The 11,729-nt window shown below is 40.9% G+C and overlaps 1 non-coding gene across 1 annotated transcript; it reads right to left on the bottom strand.

The window, feature by feature from the left end:
- Positions 1 to 2,301: 2,301 nt before the first annotated feature.
- LOC120257467 lies at positions 2,302 to 2,408 on the bottom strand. Its single transcript, XR_005535692.1, has one exon. It is a non-coding gene; the product is annotated as a small nucleolar RNA R71 (small nucleolar RNA).
- Between the last annotated feature and the right edge of the window lie 9,321 nt (positions 2,409 to 11,729).

The following is an 11,729-nucleotide window of genomic DNA, read 5'->3' as shown; positions in this document are numbered from 1 at the left end:
ATGCTTGCACGAGAGGTTATTACTTGGCAACCGGTGCACTTGCGGCCGTTGAGTCAGGTGCTCACTTTTTAGCGTATTGATAAGTGTCTAAATGTATGTATTTTAGTATATGTATTTTGTACACTTAGAATGTATTTTTGTAGAAATGGATGCTTGTTTTATGCTTAATCGAGTATTATTCACTTGGTAGGGCACGAAAGAGCCACGGAGAATACGAGGATATGATTTCGGTGAGAAAAAGAAGAAAACCAGGTCTTGAAGTACTGCAGCATATTTCACAGTAGTAGATACTGTAGCTGGAGTACTGTAATAGATGCATTGTAGCTAAATCACTATAGCAGTCACTGTAGCACTTGGAGAATTTTCAGGCCAAAAAGTGTTCTAGTTCATATAGCCTGAATACGGACCGGGATTAACCCCGGGATTATAACTGTAGTACCTGGAGCCAAGAGATTTGGCTAAGCCATACCGCCTCAATGATCCCCTTATTGACCCCGAGATTGACCCCGGTATACCTTGACTTAGTGTGTATAAAAGCACATTTTGAGGGTAAAGGAAGGAGACTTCTTCTTGCCCTTTTAGGCCGCCACCACCACAATTTCTTGAGGCCTTTTGGCCATCTTCCCGCGATGATCCTTGTGGGAAACTAGCACACATCATCACCAAGAGGAAGAGCAGCAAAGGAGAAGGAGTTGGAGTAAAGATCTAAGCCACCATTACATCACCATTCGAAGCTTCATTTATTCAAGGGGATCACGACCTAGAGGGGGTTTTCATTACTTGTTGTATGTTTTTGTCTTCCTTTTATGTTGTATAAGTGTCCCTTATCATGAGGGATTAATTTATTGTTGTGTTTGGATTTGGATGAATCCTAGGGTTCATCTTGTGTAAGAACTTGGGATGTCATTCTTTATTTAATTTGATGGTTGTTTGAGATTTAATCTTTCGTGCTTTGATGCTTAGAATTACATTCATGTAGAAATCTGTAATTCTATTATGAGTTGTATTCATAAATGTGACCTACTCATGCGTACTAAATCTAGGAGAGATTGAAAGGGGATGCTTGTGCCGACAAGCAGAGAGATCGGGTGTTGGTAGCCCTCCAATGCTAGGTTTAAGCCGAAGGATAGTAGGTTTACTCCTATTAGAGAACTCCTAGAACTTAATGTGATCATAGGTGTGTTGATTCTGAAGAGATTTCGATTGACATTCGTATGGGATCAAGGGTTAGTCAATGAGAGATTGGAGCTAATCTACTCACGAGGTCTCTAGGTCTCAAATATCGTCAATACATCTTTAAACCATACCTAGTTTCGGACTTAATAACAACTCTAGGTGGATTCCTTGTCCAAAAACTTCTTTCTTGTGCTTAATACTCCCTTGTTTGTTTACACCCGTGTGCTAGTTACCTGGCCATAGGATTAGCTTAAGTTAGTTTATCTGTTTTATTTCCTCTCCACTTATATTAATTTGTAGGGTAGAAAGTAGATGAAAAGTGAGCAATAATACTTCCATTCCTCATGGAATATGACCCATGTGTCACTCATATAGTATTATTTGGTGATCCAGTACACTTACGGGAAGCAATCATGTATCATGCACTCACCCATCAAGTTTTTGGAGCCGTCGCCGGGGATCATCTGAGAATACTAGGAAAACTTTTGGCTCATTAATCTAGTCATTCCATTTTTATTTTTAATTATCCATCTTTTCTTTTTTTCATTTTTTATCGTTTGTATATATTGACTGATCTATCTCACTATATTTTCTTTTGCAAGGTACTTTGTGTATGACTAATACAAACCCCACTTTGTTAGTAGAGCCGAACGTAGAAATTGAGCGAGCTGTGCACCAAAGTTTGAGTGCAATTCAGGAGGGTTCACCATCAAGATCAGTCAAATTGGCGGAAGAGGCCTCAGTTGCTATGGAAGAGGAAAGGAGAACCCTATCATATTATGAAAGACCACAATTCACTTGGGTGAGTTTAGTGTGTATGCACCTCCTATCAATGTTGGTAACTTTGATTTGGCAAGACTGATAGGAATGATGGAGAACACAGGATAATTTGATAGTTTAGCTGATAAGGATCAGAATGAGCATTTGTCTTGATTTTTGTAGATGTGCTCGACATTCAAGGTTAATGGGTTGTTTGATGATGCCGTAAGACTTCGCCTATTCCCATTTAGCTTGCGGGGCACTGCTTATAGATGGCTTACATCACTTACCCCGGGTTCAATCAAGACTTGGGAAGATATGGTGAGCAAGTTTCTTGGGAGATGTTTTCCTCTAAGTAAAGCTACAAGACTGAGGCAGGAGATTTCAGCATTCAGTCAAAGAGAGTTTGAGATGTTCTTTAAAGCTCATGAGAGATTCAAGGACCTCTTATAAAGATGCCCTCACCATGGCTTTGCTACATGGATGAGGGTTCAGATATTATATAATGGGTTGAACTACCAAATCCATCAACTCATTGATGCCACAACTTATGGTTCTTTAAGAAGTAAATATCCTTATGATGCTGAAGAACTGATTAAAAACATGGCAAAGAATGAGTCTCATTGGGGGTCCAGGACAAAGATAACTTAAACTCGAGGGTTCCATGAGGTGAATGACAAAACAATCTTGGTTGCTAAGTATGAGGTACTGGCAAAGCAAGTGAGTCTACTTATTTCTGAAAGATCTGAATGGGCAAGCTCAAGTGCCAAGCAAGTCATGAACTATGAAACTTGTGGAGGAGGGAACAATTGGGGGAACCAGAGACATAAAAAATTTCCACAACCACCAGGGTTCCAAACACAACAACCGCAAGCACAAAAAGTTGAACGTAAGTTCTCTACTAAAGACATCTAGCAAAATTCATGCAGATCAGAAATTCTAGATTCACCATATTAGAGATAACCATAAGAAATATGAAAGTGTGGATTCTGAGTATTGAGAAGCATGTGGGATAAATTGTGGCATCAATAGCCAAAAGACCCCAAGGTAGTCTCCCTAGTAACACTGAGACAAACCCGCGAGAGCACTTGCAAGCTATCACTTTATAGAGTGGCAAGAAAGTTGAGGTTCGGCAAAATACTAGGCATCCAATGATAAGATGAAGAACATGGTGAGAGGCACTACTTCCATTGATGGGGAAGAAGCTAATAACAGCCATGGTCAGGTGAATGAACTTTGAAGTGAAGAAGGACTGGTGCGGGAGCACCAACCAAAAGTCCCATACCCGGTAAGACTCAAGAAAGACAAGAAGGACATCCAATTCAAGAACTTCTTGGATATGATTAAAAAAGTTAACATCAACCTCCCTCTCATTGAAGTATTCTCCCAAATGCCAAAATATGCAAAATTCATGAAGGAGTTGCTCACAAATAAAAAAATTAGAGGAAGCCTCCACGGTGTCCCTTGGAGAAAATTGTTCATCAATTATACAAAGCAAGCTAGCCAAGAAATTTAAGACCTTGGTGGGCTAATTGTGGAATGTCATTTTGAGGATTCACTTGTAGAAAAGACCCTCAAAGATTCCGGTGCAAGCATCAATGTAATGCCCAACAAACTTTTCCTTTAATTTTTCCTTCAAGACTTGGAACCAATGAGAATCACTATATAGCTTGCTGATCGATCTGTTAGATGCCCACGAGGTGTCATGAGTGATGTCATTGTCGAAGTGGGGGAGGGGCGGGTTAGTCTTTCCTGCCGATTTTATCATCCTAGATGTGGATGAAGACACCGAAGTTTCTATCATCTTGGGCCGGCTATTCCTTGCCACTTCCTGAGCTTTTTTGGATATCAAAGATGGGTATCCGCAACGTTGATTCTCTACTTTCATTGAACTTATCAGCTAGATCATCATTTAGACCCATGAATGCTTAAGGTAAAATCTCTTCCTTTAAACCACCTTCATTTTTGCAACACTTGAACGTCAGGCTCGTGATGTTAAACAAGCGCTCTTGGGAGGTAACCCAAGTTTTTACATTCCCATACGCTTTTGTTTTCGTATTTTAGTCATTCATTTTTGTTGCTTGAATTTTGACCTATTTCTCTTTTTCATTCCTTTTTGCGTTGCTCGTGTCGTCATTGTCTCGCTCCCATTTTAGCTAATGATCTTGCATGTTGTGGTTGGAGTTTTGTATTTTGTTTTCTAAGTGAGCCTTGAATTGAATTTTTACAAAATTTTTATATTTGAGAGGCTTTTCTTGAAGCATTCTAAGCACACTAACATGACAGCCCGCACACCTTTGCCAGAATGGTGTGGAGGCTGGTGTGCGGCCTGCACAGCAAGCCGCACATGGCTGTGCGGTTCGTGTGCCACCCGCACACTATCGTCTGACAAGTGGTAGAATTCTTGCCACTTGTCCCTTCTTCCTTTCTTTAAGACCTTCATCTTGTTCTTATCCACTCCCATGACACAATTTCACTCTTCAAAACCACTTTAAACTCCCAAACATTCAGATTTTCTTCAAGATTTCAAGGTGTTTTCATTGTTTCTATCTTCTTGGCTAGTTTGGAGTTTTGGTCTACAACCTCTTCCTCTAAGTTCTACCAACTTCCTCTTGGTTATTTTCGTCCACCCTTGTTAGATAAGCTCATTGCTCTTATCTTCTTGTTTACTTTAGCTTGGATGAGTTTATACTCCATGTTTGTGTGTTGTTTTTTGATGTGAGTTGGTTATTTGTGACTTTATCATTTATTTTGTAAGCATGAAGTTCTCATGAAACCTTTCTTGTATTTCCTTTGGCTTATATCTCAAATTTCTATACCCTTTGTTAAGCCTTAGTTAATTGCATTATCTTGCTTTGGTTTCATTGAATGATAATGACTTCCATGCTTCATTGGGTTGTGGAAATGAGAGGGGGCATGTGAAAATTGTGGGTATGGTGTATAATTGACACGTCTGAATATGCGTGTAAACCACAAGTGCACGGGTGTCGAAGTAATAATACCCCGGTGAGAGGGTAGTCGAATCTACAGGGAATTATGCTTAGAACCACCAAAATTGCTATTTAAATAGAATGAAAATATGTTGAAAGTGATGTGAAAACAAACTCAATGCAAATGAAAATAAGAAAAGATAAAGGAGACGCAAGTAAAAGATAGGGGAGGTAATCGACAATAAATGGGGTACCCGGATATTGTCCCATCTAGGACAATCGTTTCAATTGCAAAACCCCCTATTATGCTTTCTAACTAATGCAATAATGAGTCATTGAGATCCTTTAATACATGGTCCCAAATCTAAGGTCAACCATGCCTAACTCTATACATGTCCCGGAGGAGAAATTGAATAATTTCTCTACCTCGCACTCCTATAGAATTGCAATGAGTTCTAGGGATTCCAAGTGATAAAACCTATTTCTATGTATAGACCTAACCCTTTGGTCCAGGTGGAAGGTCCCTAACCACAATTAAGCCCTAGGTGCTAAAATCACTTCAACACTTCACTCAGTTGCACTCCCAACTAAGCCCCAGTGGAAGGTCATCCCTTAGCCCATTCTCTCTACTATGGCCGCAAAGAACTCTTGGAACGTGGAGGTAGGAAAGATCATACCGGAGGGGAAAGGGGATGCTCCGCCACCTCTAGACTTACCCTCTCAACCCTCTCCAATCTAGCTTTGTCTAACCCTCATGGTGTGTCACTCACTCACAAGAGTTACCAAGAAGAACTCTCAACCGTAGTGTCACTCTACGGAAGTATTCATACAATCAAGTCTCCAAGATTGGAACTCACAAAAACATCAATTAATTGAAAGCACAATAAAGAGATCCAATGAAACGAATACATCCTAGGGTTCACAAATACCCAAGTACCTACTAGGGGTTTAGCTCTCCATGGAGCAAAATACAATAGATAATGAAATCAAAAGTAAAGAGATGCAATCCATGAATGAAAATCCCCCTGTGTTCATGTCGAAGGTCTTGTGGATTGGCCGTGTCTTCTTCAAATGTCCCATCGTCAAACTTAGGGCACACCTCGCCAGATCGGTGCTGACGAAAGCTTCCCCAATAGCTCTCTTCCAAAGGAAACACGGTGTCAAAGGCCGTCAAACCTCTCCAAAGCCTTGCCAAAGCCTCTCCAAACCCTAACCGTGGACGCCTCCAAAGATGGGGAAAGCTGGAAGAAACGATAAGGGAAAAGATGTAGAAATCAGGGCTGAATCGCGGCTTTTAAACAGCTAGAATCGGGCATCCACACGGCCGTGTGGACGTTCCACACGCCCTTGTGGAATTTCAACACAGGTATGTGGAATTTCTACACACCCGTGTGAATTTTCTGGAATTCTGATTTTCTGTGGCTGTGAACAGTAACTACTATAGTGAGTTGCTGCAGTGATGTGCTGCAGTACTCCGCCAAAAAAACATTCCCGAATCCACTTTTCATCGAGGCAACATAAACGGGCACATGTTTATGCCGTGGATCACATCGCTTCTTCAATAAACGGGTTCATTGGTGAAGATCTTGCTATCAATGCACAAGTCCGGATACACAAATGTGGCTACCCTTGTGCCCCTCCAAATCATTTTAATTGCTTGAATGCATGGAGGTTGGCACACATTCACGTATCTTTGAGCCCAAGTTGTGTCTTCACATTTGTTCCTTCCAAGATTTCATCAAATAGTGCATTCGCGATCTACTTTTGACTTGTTTTCTTAAAACATAGCTTCACAACCCTACCTGCACAAAAGAACACAAATACACATGTATTAGCGCTTAAACCTGATAAAAGTAATGCTCATTGTAAGGAAAGAACACTTCGCATTCTTAACACACAAGCACTTATCAATAATGAATCATGGTCATGTTGTTTTACTCACAATTTACTCTTTAAATTTATTTCTTGATTCATGCCGATCTTGTAATTAAGGACTTTGCCATTGCTTGATTTTTGTTTATATGGTTGTAGGACAAATAACAATAAAAAATCTTTCAAGAAAACGTGCAAGAACATCAGCGGGTTCTTCATTTGAAATTCACTTCGACAAGGAGACTTTTCAAGAGAGTTATGATATTCTAAAAACAAAACCATTTTCCCAAACCCATATCATTGATTGAGAGGTACTTGAATAATAGGGTTTGGCCTATGAAGTGCGACAGTTGGTGGGATTCGATTATTGGCTCGCAGTCTTTGACATTGATGAACCAGTAAATCGTGAGCTCACATTGGAGGATTTGAGCACATTTGTAGTGAATCATACCTACACCGGCCTTCGCCGCCTCGATAGTATCACTTTTCAAGTCTATGGTGAGCCGGAGTCCATTAGCTATGGAGAGTTCGCTAACTACTTGGGTATCTATGACAATGGCTTTCTCAATATCATGAATTAGGTCTCTCACTCAACTTCCCTCCCACGTTGAAAAAAGATATTTTTGGCGGACTATCACACAAGTAGCCGGCCAAGACTTTAAGAAGGTGTCTCTTCTCCGTAACCCTCCCATCATTAGATCCATCCATTGATGAGCCGATCTTTGACAGTACCGAGGTAGTATCTCATATGGATCTTTTGATCATGTACAGCATGATAAATCACTACCCCATCAGCCTGGCCTATGCTATAGCTGAATGCATTTATCACTAAAATCAGCATCTACCATTGGGGTTATCTTCTCCGGACCAGACATCACACGATTAGTGAGTGGCATGAATGCACTAGGTCGCATTCGTTTAATGGAAAAGGTTAGTGGTACACTTTCACTCAGGATTCAAACCTTTCATGCCATTGATCTTGGGTAACGCTGAGGATCCACTTACGTCTTCACCGTTCAAGAGGTCTTCATCTACCTCTGATGAGGAACCTAATACACTGACACCCTAACAAGTAGGGCAAGTAAGACCACACACTGATCGTTTACTGAACATTGTTGAACTACAACATGAACTTCATGGGATTCGAGACACATAGACATTTCCAGTCTTATTCAAGCATAGCAAGAACTTCTACATGGCCAATAGATCATCATCGCCCTTATGTACTGTCTCCCTTTACCAAATACCTTGGCACACCCCGCTTCCACAAACGACTGGGATGATTGGGATTGAGAGCTTATTTTCCTTTCTTGTTTCTTTTCTTTTCTTTTCTTTGCTTTTCTTTGCTGCACTTTTGACAAGGTCCCCTTGCGTATATCCCGGAAGTGCACAGGTTTGTCAAAGTAATAATCCTGGGTGAGCGGGTACCAAATCCACAGGGAGTAGGGAATAAAAATACTTAATTCGATTCTTATCTATGTAAAAGATCAATGATAATGAGTGTGACAATGATGCAATTCTCAACAGTAAAAGCAACAAGTCAGAGAGCAAAAGTCAGGAAAGGGGTAAGGCAATCGATAAAGATAGGGTACCTGGATAATGCTCCACCTAGGATAATTATTTCAAGTGCAAGAACCCTCTATTATGCTTCCTAATCAATGCACTGGTGAGTCATGGAAATCCTTAATTACATAGTCCCAAATCTAATGTCAACTATGCCTAACTCTATACATGTCCCGGAGGAGATATCGAACAATCTCAACACCTCGCACTCGCATAGAGTTGCAATGAGCTCTAGGGATTCCAAGTGATAAATCTCTTCCTAATTATAGACCTAACCCTATGGTCCAGGTGGAACGTCCCTAACCACAATTGAGCTCTAGATACTAAGATCACCTCAATGCTTCACTCCGTTGCACGCGCAACTATCCCTTAGACCATTCACTCTATTATGGCCGCAAAGAATTCGATGAATGGAGATAGAATCTATCACGCCGGAGGGGAAAGGGGACGCTCCTGTACCTCTCGACTCACCCTCTCAACCCTCTCTAACATAGTTTTGTCTAACGCTCGTGGTGTGTCACTCACTCACAAGGTTACCAACAAGAACTCTCAACCCTAGTGTCACTCTAGGGGAAATGTTCATACAATCAAGCATTCAAGGTTGGAACTCACAATAAACATCAATTTATTGAAAGCATAATAAAGAGGTTCAAAGAAACAAATACATCCTAGGGTTCACAATACCCGAGTACCCACTAGGGGTTTAGCTCTCCATGGAGCTAAGTACAATCAAAGAAATAGAATGTAAAAGCAATGAATCCATAAAGAAACCCCCTCGATAATTGTGTCGATGGTCTTGTGGAAAGTCCTCTACTCGCTGTCTAAGGATTCCCTCGTCCGGTATTGGATACGGCTCGATGGAAGCTCCCCTACCAACCTTCTTCCTAAGGAATGACGATGTTGGAGCCGTAGAACCTCTCCAAAACCTGAGCCAATACCCCTCGAAACCCTAGTTGAAGCCCTCTCTCAAGTTGGGCAAAAGATGGAGAAAAGAATACCAAAATCGGGGCTAAATCGGCTTTAAATAGGGCTAGAATCGGGCTACTACACGGGTGTGGATGCTCCACGCGCCCGTGCGGAATTTCCCCACGGCCGTGGATAATTTCCACACGCCCGTGTGGATTCTCTGTTTCTCTGGTTTCTCGGCCGGCTGTGAGCAGTGCTGCTACAATATATGCTATAGTATTGCTACAGTGCTCTGCTACAGTATTCCACCTGAATAGCTTCCCAATTCCATACTTTCATCGGGGTAACGCAACATGCACACGTTCACGTCGTGGATCACTTGCTTCTTCAATGGTGTACACGTTGGTGGAGCTCTTGTTCTATGTGCATAAGTTGGAATGCTCGAATGTGGCTGCCTTTGTGCCCCTCCAAATGGATGTGCCCACTCAAATACGAGGAGGTTGGCACACACTCTAGCATCTCATACCTGACCTATGTCTTCGCGATTGAACCTTAGCAAGATTTCCTCCAAAATTGGTGCATTATGATCCACATTGGCCTATTTCCTTTATACTTGGCCTCACAACCCTACCTGCATAAAAGTAACATAAAAACACACATATTAGTGTAAAAACCCGAGAAAAGTAATGCTCAACATAAGGAATGAACGCTTCGCATTCGTATCGCACAAGCACTTATCAACTTCCCTTTTTGTATGCTTGTTGATATAGTCGAGTTGGTTTGGGCTTATCCCTACTGATTGTGTTTTGTGTCATCTTATTTTGCAAGTATGTGGTAGTTGTTTTAAATTCTGTATTTTCTCTTTTTGGGCATGATGGATGCTTGATACAATGTCTATTTTTCTTGTAGGTTGGATTGGACATCACATTTTCTTTTTCTCTCCACTCTTTATTTGGATTGTGCATGATCAAAACGAACTACTAATCCACAAAAACCGCACTTCAAGATTTGGAGAAGTTCATGAACTCACCTCTTTTATTTTCATAGTTTATTCTTTATTTGTGCTGACTTAGGTACATTGGGGACAATGTACAACTCTAAGTAGGTTTGGGTGTGCTTTCATGAGAATGTTTAGTTTTTGTGAACTTAAGTGGGGAATTTTATAGAATTTCAAATTTTTTGCAGGATTGTTGAACCAAGGATGGCATGCTTCTATTGTAAGTGCATTATAGTGTAGAACCATGATAGACACTAAGTTATTCATGACCTTACACTCTTAAAAACTTCATGCCATTCTCGGCATTCTTTGCACTTATCCCCTGTGTCGAACTTTGAACATCTAGGTTAGGGAAGGCGATAACCTTCATGACCCTCTTAGTTGCTAACCCATTTGAGTGGTTTCATGGCTTGATTTGTTAGACATTTCTTGTAATAGACTCTCAAGGACTTTCTTCTTTGTTTTTTTCTCAACATGGTAAAAAAAAGGATATAAAAATAAAGAATATAAAAAAGGGGAATATTGTAAATTTGATAAATAAGAAGGACAATGCTCCATTGCTCTACTAGTGAAGTAACTAGGGGTTCTTGCTCCTAACCAGAGTGTACCTCTAGCCAAAAGCTATAAAAGCATGATCATGTAGATAAGAATGTGCAAAGTTCTAGGTAATGTAGATTTGTAGTTCATGTTAGTCTGACAGAAAAAAAGAGTGTATTTTGACCGGTGGTTGTTTGAACAGAAGAAGAAAGATCCTTGAGAGTCTACAAGGTGCATCTCTACCACTTCAAGGCCGAGCTCCAATAAGTAGCATGACTTGCCTCAAGATGTGGTCCTCAGGGTTCTGCTCACCTGACTTGGACTACAATATCTCGAAATAGGGAGGATGCACACACACATTGACAAGATCCCCTGGCGTATATCCCGCAAGTGCATGGGTTTGTCGAAGTAATAATACCGGATGAGAGGGTATCGAATCCACAGGGAGTAGGGAATAAAAACACTTAATCCGCTTCTTTGCTATGTGAAAGATCAGTAGTGATAAGTGTGACAATGATTCAATTCTCAAAAGTAAAAACAACAAGTAAGAGAGCATGAGTAAAGGAGGAGGTAAGGCAATCGATAAAGATGGGGTACTCGGATAATACTCCGCCTAGGACAATCGTTCAAGTGCAAGAACCATCTATTATGCTTCCTAATTAATGCAATGGTGAGTCGTGGAAATCCTTAAATACATAATCCCAAATCTAAGGTCAACTATGCCTAACTCTATACATGTCCCAGAGGAGAGATTAGATAACCTCTCAACCTCACAATCGAATAGAGTTGCAATGAGCTCTAGGGATTCCAAGTGATAAATCTCTTCCTAATTATAGACCTAACCCTTCGGTCCAAGTGGAAGGTCCCTAACCACGATTAAGCCCTAGATACTAAGATCACCTCAATGCTTTACTCGGTTGCACGTGCAACTAAGCCCCAGCGGAGGGTCATCCCTTAGACCATTCACTCTATTATGGGCGCAAAGAACT

This window comes from Dioscorea cayenensis, unplaced genomic scaffold (assembly GCF_009730915.1).
Source record: "Dioscorea cayenensis subsp. rotundata cultivar TDr96_F1 unplaced genomic scaffold, TDr96_F1_v2_PseudoChromosome.rev07_lg8_w22 25.fasta BLBR01002143.1, whole genome shotgun sequence".
Taxonomy (NCBI): domain Eukaryota; kingdom Viridiplantae; phylum Streptophyta; class Magnoliopsida; order Dioscoreales; family Dioscoreaceae; genus Dioscorea; species Dioscorea cayenensis.
The sequence above is the reverse complement of the archived record's forward strand: the minus strand, read 5'-3'. Positions and strand labels throughout refer to the sequence as shown.